Source organism: Rhinopithecus roxellana, chromosome 8, assembly GCF_007565055.1.
Source record: "Rhinopithecus roxellana isolate Shanxi Qingling chromosome 8, ASM756505v1, whole genome shotgun sequence".
NCBI lineage: Eukaryota > Metazoa > Chordata > Mammalia > Primates > Cercopithecidae > Rhinopithecus > Rhinopithecus roxellana.
The window spans coordinates 75,105,767-75,121,386 of record NC_044556.1 but is presented as its reverse complement, the minus strand read 5'-3'; the positions used below and the strand labels follow the sequence as shown (position 1 = coordinate 75,121,386).

Genomic DNA, 15,620 nt, shown 5'->3' with positions numbered 1-15,620 from the left:
CTGTTTACACTAAGAGCAGAGAAATCCTTCCAGGACAATGTTTCTCAAACTTTCTGGACCCTGATTCATAGTGGGAAATCAGTGCTACGCAGCAGCCCAGCACAGGCATGTATGTGCACTTAACTATATGGCTCTCTCTATATATATATAATTGAAACAAAGTTTCATGAAATAATACTCATCTTTACTACGTACTATGCAATCTAATATTTTCCATTATATATATATTTTAAAGGCTGGTCTCAACCCGCTAAATTGATCTCACCCATTATGGCCTCTGGACTTGCAGTTTGAACATTACTCTGCAGGAAATGGAAGAGGCTCTTCTTGAAAGAACTTTTAAAATTCCCTCACAGACTAACCTCCCTACAAAACAAATTCCTGCTAAGCCCATGAGTGAGGTGAGGAAATTAGAACCTCAGTTGCCCAGTCCTTTCTCTGCAATATGCACAAGCTGTGGCTGCCTCAGAGAGCCCAGTCGGCCCCACCTCTCTCAAGGCGCAGGAGTTCCCCCTACACCCGCAGTGATGCCTCCTGGTCTGGTCAAGCACCTAAGCACAAGCCAGTGCAGCGCTGATTGTCACCATCATTCACTGGGATCAAGCATTGCCTTACCACTCCTCAACCTCACCTTCCACTGAAGGAAATTACCTATAACACACAAAGGCAGAAATGCCAACACTGTGCTGCCCACATTGGCTTTTTTCTCCTCCAAACAGCCTATCTATATATCAGATGCACTACAAAAGCCTGGAGGATGGGAAGTTTTTTACCTTTTTTTTTTTTTTTTGAGACAGAGTCTTGCTCTGTTGCCAGGCTGGAGTGCAGTGGCGCCATCTCGGCTCACTGCCACCTCTGCCTCCCGGGATCATGTGACTCTCCTGCCTCAGCCTCCCGAGTAGCTGGGACTACAGGCACGTGCCACCACGCCCTGCTAATTTTTTTTATTTTTTTAGTAGAGACGGGGTTTCACCATGTTGGCCAGGATGGTCTTGATCTCGACTTCAAGATCTGCCCACCTCGGCCTCCCAAAGTGCTAGGATTACAGGCATGAGCCACCGTGCCTGGCCTGTTTTTGTTTTTTTAAACTGATGGTACAGAGACACATTTTATGGGAATCTTTTTAATGTCAGGAAAAAGAAATCCAATGTTAAACGTTCCTCAGTCCAGTCTTCCTGCTTTTCCAAGAGGCCTGTGAAATGCCTCCTCCTCCAGACAGCCCTCCCTGAAGGGTCAGGACAGCTAAGGAATTCTCCAAACCCTATGCCATGGTAATATAAAACTCTAATGACTCCTTTCCACACTCACCATTCCCACAAATGTAACATGCTGCCTCTCTGAATCCATCATTACGGCTTGGGTGGGTATCTGAGTTGGAAATCATGTCACAGAAAAAAAACTTAGCATAAACATTCAATAGTTTGAATCAGTAAGTTGTAAAGGTTATTTTTTTTCTATTTTTTTCCAAGTAATAGAACAGGTATTTTTGTCCCCTGTTAAGTGGAGCAAACACTGGACCTCTCCATTTGTGTCAGCGTGCACACTCCCATTCCCCACTGCTTTCCCAAATTCCTCGGGACCACTGTCGTGCTTGCTGCTTGTCAGCACCCTCCAAACCCAGAATGCCCACTCAGTGCACTTGGGCAAGTACCAAAGACTCCGGGAGAAAAAGTATCTTATCACCATCATAAGAGCTCAGTGAGCATTTGACGGCTCACCAGCCTATAGCAGGTTTTTTGCTTGTTTTTGTTGTTGTTGTTGTTTTGTGTTTGAGATGCAGTTTCGCTTTTTTGTCCAGGCTGGAGTGCAATGGTGCAATCTTGGCTCACTGCAACCTCCGCCTCCTGGGTTCAAGCAATTCTCCTGCCTCAGCCTCCCGAGTAGCTGGGATTACAGGCACACGCCACCACGTCCAGCTAATTTTGTATTTTTAGTAGAGATGGAGCTTCACCATGTTGGCCAGGCTGGTCTCGAACTCCTGACCTCAGGTGATCCACCCACTTCGGCCTCCCAAAGTGCTAGGATTACAGGCATGAGCCGTGGCACCCAGCCCCTACAGCAGGTTTTTGTAACTTGGGATCTGTGAATCCTCTCTGATGGTGTATGCCAGATTATGGGCTCTTACTATTTTTTCTCCTGGAGAGACTATAGCTTCCATGCAATTTCTAATATGAACTGGCAGGAAAATAAGTTAAGAGCCACCAAAACCAAATTCTTAGAAAGCTGATCAAGGGCCTCCCAAGACCACCTCTACCTCTCCAATACACAGCCCTTCCTCTGCCACTTACACTCTCTCTGAGCATCCCAACCTCCTTCTGCCAACAAGCCATTTCCTTCTTCAGTTTTGTGGTCTGGCATGAACTTTCAGGTGAAGTCCTCTCATCCTTGAACACTTACTTATTAACAAACACCTATTTAACTGAGCACTTGATGGGTCCAAGCATCATGCTAGGCTCTGAGGATAGAGCCATAAACAAGCTGAATGCGATCTTCCTTGTGTTCCCAGAGACATCCTCCAGCTCCCAACCCCATTTATAGCTAATACAACACTATCTTACACTTCATTTGTGTCACATTTACACTGTATTTTAGGTGAAGGTATCTGTCTACCTCACTCATTCCTTCTCCGTCCCCACCCTACTACATCCAAAAAGAGAAAAAGACACAGAATCTTTCACAGAGGCCAGCCTAAGCAAATGCACATCAATCCATGAATGCTGATGGGCTCACCACTGGCCCAAGCAGCAAGACTAGCACACGAGGGCAAGCCTGACTCAGCAATGCAGGGTCCAGGGGACCTTGGGAGATGTCTCTGTTGCAGTAAACAGAGCACAGGGCCTCTGTTCCTCAGCCACAGCCTGCAGTTCTCATCCCAGCTGCTGATCTTTCAAATTGTGCATCCAGTCAGGGCAGTTAGAAAAACAACACCAAGTAGATGCGTCCAGCTGACATACCTCCTGGACTATCCAGGTGGAGGAGAAGCTTACATCTCAGACATCTGCACCAATATTTTCAGCATGTAAACTGATGGAAGACATGAAACAATGCATCAAAGACATACTCTCTCATGAAGAAGAGAGCTGGCTGCTCTAGATACCATGGCCATCTCTTCTAGCAATCTCTGCCAGCTCATTTCTGGAGCATCTGAACACGACCATCTACTTCCTAAATGACAACATGGCAGTGACTAGAGCTGCCACCATCCTTTCAACCTGTCAGATGCAGAAGGATGCACAGCTAACGGCAACAGGACCACAGAGCTGTTTCTCTAATATCACAAAAGCTTTCAATATTGTTAACGAAATGGCTCTAGCAGCCACCAAAGAAATCTGCTACTGGACTTTGTTGCCCAAGAAATACGACCTTACGGTGCTGAGGTCAGAGAATGGGATACTCCTTAGCACTCTTCAGTCAACAAATATCAGTGAAACCCAGCACTGTCAGGTACTATAAACAACAGAAAAGACAAGACTCAACCTTTATGTCAATTAAAGTTTGTTAGGGAGGCAAGGTTACTATAGAAGAAACAATCAGAGCAATCACCTCTAATGTGGCACGTATAAGAAGATCCACTAGGATGAAGAAGAAAATATTAGAATATTTATACTTTACTGAAACACAAAAAATTAAATTTTAGTATTATTTAATGTAGGAATTGACACTGACACACTCCTTCAATTTGTGTGTTGGGTGGTTGCTGTCATTTAAGGTACCAGAGGCATCCTTGTGTCTGAGTAGGAGATCCAAATGCAGAAGGGTAGACAGTGACACCCTCAGTCGCCTGTTGATTTAGTACAGTTTACATCTGCCCGGTGAAGCAAAATTAAAGATACCATCTTCAATACAATAAACAACAGTCCTTTGTAATAAGACGGTGAGACCTGAACATCATCTGACCACAGTGTCACTAATTATCTCGTGGTAAAAATATCTAAAAGAGTTGCTCAACTTAGAGAAGAATCAGGCCAGGTACGGTGACTCACACCTGTAGTTCCAGTGCTTTGGGAGGCCAAAAACAGAAGGATCTCTTGACACCAGGAGTTCAAGACCAGCCTGAGAAACACAGCAAGACCCCTGTCTCTACAAAAATTTAAAAATCAGCCGGGCATCATGGAGCACATTTGTAGTTCTCACTACTAGGGGGGCTGAGGATTGCTTGAGCCTAGGAGTTTGAGGCTGCAGTGAGCTATCATTGTGCCACTGCACTCTAGCCTGTGCAACAGAGTGAAACTCTGTCTCAAAAAAAAAAAAAAAAAAAAAAAAAAAAGAGGAATTATACTTTTTTAAACCAGAAAACAAGAGTACTAAAATGTGCTGACCTCTTCTGTAATGAGTGCCAGTAAATAGAATGCTACTTAATGGGTATTTTTAAGCAAACAAATAAACACTTACCCTGTATCTTTATGGTGAAGGCAGAATTTTTTTAATGAGTAAGAAAGTCATTGTTCTTTTAAAACAGGCAATTGGAAATCATTTCTACCATTATATGATAGTGTTGCCAATATCAATGTAAGGATGTCATCTTTAAAATCTCATTATCTACACACACTCAAAATAGAACATCAAAACTTGTTTTAAAATCACCCCAAATGAAGTATTTCAGGGGTCGTGAACCCATTTATTAAATTCAACATATAAAATTATTAAATTTTGCAATGAGTTTTTAAGAACAACTGATTGATATCAAGACTGACTGAAATATATTAGCTGGATTTCAACAAAAACCTTTGCAGAAAATGGTGGATGTGACTAAAAAACAAGTATCAAGATTTCATAAGTATAATCCAGGATGCATTTCTGCCATGGGCATCTGCATAGCATTGTGAGGTCTCTTTTAAAATATCCTGATTCCAAACAGAACTTCTAGTTGCAAATGACACCGAGCTATCCTGAAATAATAAATTATGCTCCAATTGCAATGTTCTTACTGAAAAAGAATCATTCTTAATAGCTAATTTCATTTAATTCTTCAACAAATGACCATCTCTTATGTGCCTGACATATGTCAGGCACTGTTCCATGCTCTGAAATATAGCAGGGGACAAAACTCACAAAAATCCTTTCTCTCATGGAGCACATATTCCAGTGGGGAGAGACAGAAAATACACTAATAGAAAAAAATAGTAAGCCAGCTGGTGAAAAAACACTACATGAACGGGATGCAAGGAAGGCTAGAGAATGCTGGGGGCTTGGTGGACCCACTGAGAAGGTGACATCTGAGCACAGACCCAAAGGAAGTAAGAGATTTAACCATAGGGCTATCTGGGGAAAAGCATTCCAAACAGAGGCAACTGGAGGTATAAAGGCCCTAAAACAGGAAATGCCTAGTATACCTAAACAACAGCAGGAGGCCAGTGATGCTGGAGCAAAGTGGAAGTTGAAAAGAGTAACAGGAGATAGATACAGAAGCAACGTGATAAAGCCGGGTAAGGTCATATGGACCTGTATTGTGCAAGATGGCAGCCACTAGCCATGTGAGGCTATGGAGCACATGAAAGGCAGCTAGTTCACATGGAGATGTGCTTTGACTATTACTTAGTACAACAAACAAACAAAACAAAAACAATGTAATATACCTCAGAGGTGAAAATACTGTTAACATACTGGGCTAAATAAAATACATTACAAAATTAACTTCAACTGGTTCATTTTCCATTCATTTCTCCTTTATCAAAAAATTTTAAATTATATACATGACCCTCACGTGTAGCTCACATTATATTTCTATTGGGCAGTGTTGAGATAAGCTATGAAGTCTTATGGACCACAGTAAGGGTGATGGCTTTTACTGAGAGAGAAGAGAAGCCACTGCAGGGTTTGGGCACAGCAGAGCATGATGTGACTTAACGTTTCACAGGACTGTTTTGGCTGCGGGGAAGACTAACAGCCTCTAAGGGGCAATAAAGAAGCAGGTGAGAGAGGATGGTGGCTTGGACCAAGGTGATGGCAGTGGAAGTAGTTCTGATAGATGAGATTTTGGATATATTTTACAGGTAGAGTCAACAAGACTTACTGATGAACTGGATGAAGGACAGATGAGAAAGAGGGAAATCAAGCATGACCAGAGGTGTTTTCGATAAGCAACTGGAAGGACAGCATTCCCATAAATGGGATGGGGAGACTGCAGGAAGAACATATTGGGGAGGGAAACCAGGAGTTCCATTTTGGACATGTTTACTGAAATATCTATTAACATCGAAGCTGAAATATTAAACAGACAGATGGATATACAGGTCTACAGTTCAGAAGAGAGTTTGGGCTGCAGACAAATGATTAAGGGTCGTCAGCATATCAATTTTTTAACTTTCCATTATAGAAAATTTCTGGGGTGGGCGCAGCGGCTCACGCCTGTAATCCCAGCACTTTGGGAGGCTGAGGCAGGTGGATCACGAGGTCAGGAGATCGAGACCATCCTGGCTAACATGGTGAAACTCCATTTCTACTAAAAATGCAAAAACGTTAGCCGGGCATGGCGGCGGGCACCTGTAGTCCCAGCTACTCGGGAGGCTGAGACAGGAGAATGGCATGAACCCAGGAGGTGGAGCTTGCAGTGAGCCGAGATCGCGCCACTGCACTCCAGCCTGGGCGACAGAGTGAGACTTCTTCTCAAAAAAAAAAAAAAAAGACAATTTCTAACATAAGTAAAACGAGAGAGAATAGTATAAAAAAAGTCCAGGTACCCATCAACCAGCTTCAACAATGATCAGCTCATGGTCAATCTTATTGATCTCCCAGGACTACACTGAAGCAAACTCTGGAGATCACTCATATAGATGGTATTAAAAGCCATGCAACAGGAGAGGATCACAGACAGAATGAGAGAAGATAGAGAGGAGGTGCCCAGGGCCTTTAATGTTTAGAGGTCAGGGAGATGAGAAGCCGAGAAAGAAAGGCCAGTTAGGCAGATGGAAAGCCAGAAATACACACCCTGGAAGCCAAGTGAAGAAACAACGTCAAGGAAAAGGGTATGACCAGAGGTACCAAACTGCTGAAGAGCTCCTGTGAGGAAGATGAAGAAGCGACCACTAGAGTCAGGATCATGGGAGTTACCACAGGAGCACTTTCATCAGAGCGGCGTGAGTCAAGAGAGGATGTGAAGACAGCCAGGACTGAAAATATGGAGGGACAGATGATGGGGCAGTAGCTGGGAGGGGTGACCAAAGAATACTTTTTCAAGATGAGAAAGAGAGCCTTTGGAAATGATCCAGTAGAGGGAAAAGGTGGGGATGCAAGGAGGAGGGGATAGGCTGGGACAATGCTGAATATGGGAAAGGAACTGAAATTTAGGGCAAAGTAGAAGGCTGCCCTTGGACAGAACCATGAAGACTTCACTTAGGAAGAAGGTAGGGAATACAATATATCCTAGCCATTTGAAGTCTTTTGTTTTGTGTTTTATAATACCATAATGTATTTTAGCACAGCACTGCTTTTTATAAATTATAAATACACACACAAACAAGGGGAATTGCTCAAAAGTTTTAACTGATATGGGCACACAATCGAAATAATTAAAGACCACTTAACTGAAAGAAAACAAAACATATCCTCAGAGGCTGAACATGTAGCCTTCAGGGACAAGGAGATATGTATCATAAGGATACTAGGTTTTGTATCTGAAAATATACTTTCATTAACTAAGATTTTTTTTAAAGGCTCAGACACTATAATCCAGTAACTACAGTACAGTTGCACTTGAACTGAAAACGCAAAAATGTAAGAAGAATCATGGACCATTCTCAAAATCAGAGCATCACAGGAATCAGAGTCTGATAATTTACTTAAAGAAATGTAAATCAGTTAAAAGTTTTATCAGCAAGACAGGCCTGAATTGTACCATCATATTTGGCTACTGCGGCAGACTGGCTACCCAATACAGAACAAACAGCAAATCAGGAAAGTGGGCCAGTCATCTGAAAGGCTGGCAGGTAGCCTATTTGGAACAGGCAAAAGCCCCAAACCAACCTGAAGTCCACAAAGCCACAGAAACATCCAATTTGCTCAAACATATTAGCAACACTTGGCGTTTGACAAGCCCTGTAACAATTTAGAGCCCCCCTCTTTAAACGTGTTCATTTAGCCTCTCTACAATCCACCAATTCAGGAAGCTCTCCATTTTAACTTTCCAAGCTATACACACTCAAGACCAAAAGTGTTACATGGATACGCTCAGAGCCCAAGCAGCACCACAGTTAAAATGCCGGGTCACATGGCTATGAGACATAGGCCTGCCACAGAAGCCATGTCTGGCTTCTTGAACATTCTATCAACTACATAAAATGACAACATGAGAGCATGAACACCATGCTCTAAAACGTGGCAGGTCTGCCTGCACAGAAGTGACGGTTGTGGTCACACCGCTCAGCTGGGGTGAACACACGGGGAAAACTGCCAAGCAGCAGCTCGCCTGTGGTCAAACTGTACGCTCCAGGAGTTGGGCCCTGTCTGTCCTTTTCACAGGTGTAGGCCCAGTGTCCAGTACAGCTCCTGGAACAGAGCAGGCTCGCAAGAAATATCTATTGAAGGAAGGGAAAAATGACTAGCTACATTACACCATAAAGGCAAGAGGGATCATGAAAAAATGCTCAAAATCATAAAAATCATCTAACAAAACTCAGGAAGCTGTTGATGGCAGTTGACTGGGAAGAATGGTGGGCAGCTAAGTAAATCTAAAAGGTAGAATTGCAAAACATAAATTCTTTTAAGAATGACCATAATCTTTACTAACAGAGCTTTGAAGATGTTGTCAACTAAATGAAACATATGGATCTTGTTTGGAGCCTGACTCAAACCAACCCGCTGTTTTCAAAAACAAAAAAGGAAGAAAAAAATTGAGACTACAAAGGAAATTTAAACATTATTTGGATATTTGGATGACAGGAGATATTTAGGAATGACTGTGCTTTTTCAAGGTGTAATAATACCACTAGGGTTATGTTTTTAAAAGATATTATCTTTTAGAGATACATTAAAAAGTATTCATGGATAAAATAATACAGGATCTAGGACTTGCTGTAAAATAATCCAAGAAGGGGGTAAGGAAAAAGTGGGTGAAGGTATGAAAGAAATGAGAAAAGCCATGTGTTGATTACGTGTCAAAAAACCAGGGGATGGGAACATTGAGGTGTATTACCCTAACTCTTTGTGTACCTGTGAAAATTTCCATTGACAAATTTGAAAAAAAAAAAAAAAGACTAACCATAATGTCAAACCACAGTTAATTTCCTTGCATTTGCCGCACTGTTGGAAAATAACTGAGAGGCATTTTTAGTCATACATGGACACAGTCATTTCTGAGGAGACTGGCAGAACAGAGCTGAGAGTCCCATCTTTTCTTTATCCCTGCCATCATGTTCATCTGAGACTTGCTTGTGTCATTTCTGCTTTCATCCTAGGCCTGAAGAGGTCTCCATGTTTCCTCTCACAATGGCCCCTATTCTCCTTCCACACTTCCCTTCTCTGCTGCTGGTTAGTTCTTCACTATTCTGGTGGCCCTCTGCTTTATCCAATGATCCTGACTACCTCTAACCCACCTTTGTAGCCAGGTCATATTCCTCCCTTCTCATGGCTCTAACGCCAATGGATTCTGTCATGCCTACACGGCTTTAACCCTTCTCTTTTCCTTAAAGGCAGTCACTTAAAGGCAGTCATCATCCTATATCCGAGTACGTCCATCTTCCCCCAAATTTGTCACACTTGCTGCGTTAAGCAGCTCTCTTCCTCCACTTACCCACTCGGATCCCTCCTGCACATTTCCAGGACAGATCAAACAAGGATGGGTCAACCAATAAATATCTGAGGCCTATCGTGTGCCAAGTTCTGTACTCAGCACTGGGGTGACAGCAAAGAACAAGACAGATACAGACATGTTCTCTTGAAGCATGTGATCCAGTGCAGACGGAATTAAAATTGGTTCAGCTGCCCATGAACCTTCCAGATCAAACTGCGAATCTTTTACTTACTTCTGTATCCTGAGAACTTCACACAGTGCCTACCATATAATAGATCTTTAATAAATATCTGATAAATGATATTTATTTATCCAAGTCAGTATACTTGTCTCAACATAAGTTTAAGACCATATAGTATGGGGTCACCCTAAACCCTACAAATGAAAAGATATTTGAGAGAGAATGTTTTCTTTCTAACAGCCTCTGGGGAAACCGTGTCGGGGAGGTATGAAGGAATGCTCCTAGAGGGAGAGGTACCATTACCAGCTAAAAGCAGCTCTAGGTGTGCTCAACTTCTGTCTTCTTTGCTATTGCGGACTGTCTGCTCCCTCCTCCCACTGCTGGCCTCCTCCCTACCAAGTGCAATGAGAATCAACCTCAGTCACCTCCCTTCCCCCTGCTACTTCCAGCACGTGGTTTCCTCCTGCTACCGACGTGTCTCACTTCCTATCTCAGCCCTGAGCAGAACTGCCCCAACTGCTGGGCTGCTGCTGTTCTGCAGCAGTGAGAACTTTAGCCCTGTTCCTAGCTAGGAGTTTCAGCAAGACTCCGGCTTGAGGACCAGGTCAAAAAGGTGGAAACTAGGACACAGGAGGACTCCATAAAGGTTGGCTGCAGGAATACTCAATGCTGATTCCAGTCCCAAGCCAACACACACACACATCCCACAAACGCCAAGCCCAGGGCCTTATTCCGACAGAGTGGATAAGTGCCAGATTCAGACAGACATGCCAGGCTGGGTTGCTGACTCTCTCTGCGGTGGCATCTCCAGGACCTTGGCATTAAAGGTGCCAGTGAGATCAGAAGCAATAGAGATATCAGGGGAAAGATCCTACAGGACAGGCGGAACCAATAAGCCTCCCTTCTCCTCATCCAACACTAGGCTTGGGTCAGTCCTTGCACTGCCCTGGGAAATCAGAATGAGAGGGACAGTAGCTTGTCAAACCCAGTCCTGCTGAGAAGCTCAGGCCTCCAGGCTCCAGGGAAAAGGCTGAAAATGAAAGAGCTTTCCTAGATACAGAATGACTATTTTTGAGCTGACTCTAATAATCTACTATTTCAACTACCAGATCATGCTCTCATGGGATCACAAAGACAGGCCTAACACAGAATCTTTAAGAACCCTAGAAATCTGAAACAGCCATCGTAAGCATCCCCAGTAAAAGGCCAAGCACCTTTCTGGTAGTCTACAGCAGGGGTTGGCAAGTTTTATTTTTTATCCTAAAGGGCAAGATAGTAAATATTTTAGACTTATGGGGCATACAGGCTCCCTTGCAGTTACTCAACTATGCCATTGTAGCATGAAACCAGTCTCAGACATACAAACAACGGGTATGTCTCTGTTCCAGTGAAACTTTATTTACAAAAACAGGAATCCGGCCCACGGGCCACAGTTTGCAACCCCTGGTCATTGGGAAAACCTGCTCTTCCAGTATTTCCATGCTCCAAAGAGGAACAGAGGCTCCTATGCACCTGGAGGGCTCCTATCCACACTGAAGACAGGGACCCACTCTGGGGACTAGGCCTCCATCCCTACCAGTCCCTCCCACAAGGCACTAAGAAATCTAGGCTACTTGTTCAAAAAGCCTGGTCTGCATCAGAAACCTGGGCAAAGGTAGAAAAAGCTTTCCAGACATCAAATCAGAGGGCTTCAAAACTGAAAGAAGCTAGATCCCTTAGACTAGACACTTGGCCTGGAAAAGGAAGTGGTGTGTCCAAGATTATGTAGCTAGCAAAAGTCGCCTCTCTGTCCAGTGCTCTTACTCCTCCAGGGTGACAAACAGCATGCTGGAAGAGGCCAAAGACTTGTGGCACATTTCTACAGCACAGTCCCGGGCTATAAGCAAATGGTACAAGAGCTTGGGGAAATAAGTGCGTGTGTGTGTGTGTGTGTGTGTGTGTGTGTGTGTGTGTGTGTCTCCAGGTATACCTGGACATAGTTACTAGGGAGAGGAAAACGTAAGCAAAAATCTTAACTTCAAAAAGGGATATGGTTTGGTAGAAGATGTGGGTGTTTGTTAGCAGAAATGTCCAGGGTCTGGGCAAGCCCTGGGATAATAAACCAGTACAAGGCATACAGCCTCACTCAATTCCAGGTAATGCCCCGGGCCCTAGGATCTACCTCTACCCACCTTCAAGCTTCATAATCCAATATCCTTCAAATCTTTTCCCAGAATGGACTTCCATTGCATATTTTACTTGCCTAACCATAAACATTTTTATTTGGATACCCTGCCATCATCTTGAAGGCAACATGTCTAAAAGAAAATCAAACACAACTCCCCAAAATAAGTTTGAACTCTAATGTTTCTATTTCTATAAATCAGTAAGGTTCAAAATTTCAGCACTTCCTCTTCCCCATGTCCTGTTCTCAAGCCAAAGTAGCACTCTAAATTACCTGTTCCTCTTCATTTTCATAGGCTCCACCCTAACCTATCACCTCCAATCTGGTATGTTGCTAGTCTCCTGCTGGGGACCCCAGATTCCAGGCTTGCAACAACGCCAGATCTTCCCCCATATACTCATCCTCCTTCCATTCACCACAGTCTCTTCAAGGTCAAGGTCCAGTGCTACTCACCTTTGGCTTCCCAGTTCCCAGAACCTCACCTAATATGGGGGACACACAATAAATGCTGAATGAATGAATCACAGTTTTCATCATAAGATGAAAGTTAAAACTTAAACAAAAATCTTAACTTCAAAAGGGGATACGGTTTGGTAGTTTTCATCACAAGATGACTACACAAGAAACCTCATGCCCTTCCTAGTTTCTACTCCCTCGAACCCAGACTGCTGAACTCTGAAGGCCCTCCATCATCTTACCCTGCCCACCTCAGCTCCTACCAGCCCAGAAACAGGCTTTGGGCTCCATCTAGCTCATCAACGCTGGACCCTCCTCATGTGCCAGGCATTCCTGCATCCACATCTCGGCCCACGCTCTGCTCACCCTGCCCTGTGATGACGTCCATGCCCTTCCCCCTGCATCTACTCCAACTCCTACGCAACTGCCAACTGCCAAGCTGTGGGGGGAGAGAGGGGATGCAAGAAGAGGGGAGATGATAAAAAAGACTGGGAAAAGGGGGGCATGATGAAAACATGCTGGGGTCTCTCTCTGATCCTTGGAAGCACAACCCTCTCAATGGGTCACAGGCGATTTAGAGAAGGAAGAGCCAGGAGGAGGAGCCAGATTTTTCCACTGAACGAAAGGCATGATTTTCATCACTGCTTCTGTTGCCCTGGTAACCAGGGACAGCCCAGTGGAGAGTACAGTAAAAGAACACCATGTTTATCTTTGCTGTCTGATCTACTTCCCTGTACACCCTTCCCTGACCATCCCCTAGCCCCTGGGCCTCCTCCAAATCTCTTGTAATGCCACCACCATCCTTCTGGTTACCCTTGCTTGGAACCTCAAAGGCAGAGCTAATTTCCCCCTCTTTATCCAATGCTAAGTACTACGTGTTCTTCCACTGCAACATTTTGGGGTTCATCTCACCATGCCACCTGCCATGCCAGGGGTCCCCCAAAACAAAGAGCTGGTCTCAAAGTACAAGGATGGCATCTGCTCTACCAGACAGGGCAAGTGGGACTAGTGGGGCAGGAAGGTGAGGAAAACTGCCCAGCCAACTGTATTCTCATCCCACACAGCTGGTGTGGAAAGGGACCTGGGTCTCCCAGCCCCCATCCTATGCCTGAGATCAGGAGAAGGAGCCAGGCTGGGGATGGGGGGAGTAGGTTCACCCACAGGCTTCCACAGATCCTGCCTCCCACACGGACACCGTGTCTGCGTGACCTGAGAGCGGAGACACAGTGCTCGCCCTGGAAGATTATATAAGTGTTATATAACATGGTGGCACCAATAAGCACACAGGAGGAGTTGTCGAGTGCCAGGGACAGGCCAGGGGTGGAACCAAACCCAAGGGGCTGGAGGTTCAGCCCTCCTGCCACCGATGCCAAAGCAGCACCAGGCCCTGGCTGCCTGGGCCCTGTCTATACCTGCTCCTTCCAGCCCAGAGGACACAGAGAGAAACGTGCCAGGCTCTGCGCTCTTCTTCCCACACTGGGCAGCAGGGAGGGGCCGCAAAACCGTCACCACCCTGGCCCATGGCAGCCTTTGCCCATCCGGCCTGAGGCAGCCTAACTGCCCTTTCTGCAGGGCAGCAGCCAGGGGGTCCAGGGCAGGGGAGGGGTGTGGGCCAGTAGCCCCCTCCTCTCTGTCCTACCAGAATGTAGGAGCACTTGTTTGGGGAACAAGTGCTGCAGCAGCAGCTCCAGGATTGGCTGGGTCAGCCGTTCCTCTGCTCTGTCACTTGCTGTTTCTCTAGAAAACAAAACAAACCGAAAGGGAAAGAAAAAAAAAATAAGCACATTTGACAAACGCCAGATCCCAAATTTTGGTCTATGGTTGCAAAGCTGGAAGGAAGGGGTCCTACGGAAATTACCCCATTTCCCTACAGCCCCCATCTCCCACCATTCCTGGCCAATTCACCATCTATGAACTTGGGCTGTGAGCCCGAAGATTGCCCTGCAGCCCCTATCTCTGGAGCTGCCTCAGTGGCTATAGGGTATTCCCCCTCCCTCTACAGAATGCTCAGAGTCTGCGGCTCCCAGATATACACGCGGGACTATGCGGCCGGCCTGGGGCAGTTCTGGGCAGTTTGGGCCATGTCTTCGTCAAACTCCTCCACTGTCATCACCACACCCACTTTATTAATTTGGCAGGGGTGGGGCGGGGGGGGGGAGGTTGAACAGGGATAGAGCCAAGTGATCTCCTGCAGCACCTGCCCTCTCCTGAGCTATGCCTCTGGCCTTCCTGCCTCCTCCTCCACACGGACCTCCGCGCCCCCTGAAGAAGGGGGCAAAAAGAAATACGCATTAATACCTCGAGCCTTGGCGCACCAGCCCTCGCCCCCTCAACCACCTGTCTCTGCGCTCTCCCCCGCAGCCTTCCTCAACTCTGGGCGCCCCCTCTGCAGCAAAGGGGCACCACGCCCACTGCGGAGAGGAGAAACGCAAGGTGGGGAGTGGGCAGGGGCTCACTTGAGGGCCCGGGGGCTGCTCTCTCAACCCTGAGCGCAGCTGGCCCTGGCCCCAGAGCCCGGGGCCCGCCCGGGGCTGCTCCAGGCCGCAACCGCTCCCACCCCCGCGGCGAGGCCAGCAGCGCCCCGAGGCCACGCTGCAGCCGGGGTGGGGCGCGACCGGAGCGCGGCCGGGGCCTCCAGCATCGTCCCCAGGGAGCTCACCCTACCCCGGGACGCTCGGGGACCGCCCTGTAGGCCCGGCCCAAGGTGCCCACTCCCACCTGGCCAGGTCCCGGCGCTTACCTCGGTGGCCTTCCTCCCTCCGGGGGTACTGCGCAAACCGGCTCCCCCCCGGCCCCGCCCGCCAAGCGCCCCGTTGCAGGCCCGAGATGCGCAGCCGCTGCGGACGCCGGCTCCGCGGCGGCCGCTTCCCGGGCGTGTGAGCTCAGCCTGCCCGCGCGCCCGCGCTTCCCACGCTCGGCGTCCCGCGCGGCGCCACCCAGCGGCCGCGTCGGGCGCTGCAAGCTCGTGTCCGGGAAAATCTGCCGCAGCCGGGCCGCCCAACTGATTCGGAAATTCCCAGAATTTGACCATAGGCTTGCGGCGGGGTGGGAGACCTGTCAGGCCGTGTGGCCGTCGCTAGACTTGGGGCAGA

General features: G+C 46.7%; 1 long non-coding RNA gene across 2 annotated transcripts in view; it reads right to left on the bottom strand.

The window, feature by feature from the left end:
• The window catches only part of LOC104664176, a 67,556-nt gene extending 52,158 nt beyond the window's left edge, over positions 1 to 15,398 (bottom strand). For both annotated transcript variants that reach the window (XR_004058786.1, XR_004058784.1), the window contains exons 1-2: positions 15,269 to 15,398; positions 14,168 to 14,265 (exon numbers count right to left, since the gene is read on the bottom strand). This is a non-coding gene — a long non-coding RNA (uncharacterized LOC104664176). The remainder of the gene's footprint in view (positions 1 to 14,167; positions 14,266 to 15,268) is intronic.
• Positions 15,399 to 15,620: the final 222 nt, after the last annotated feature.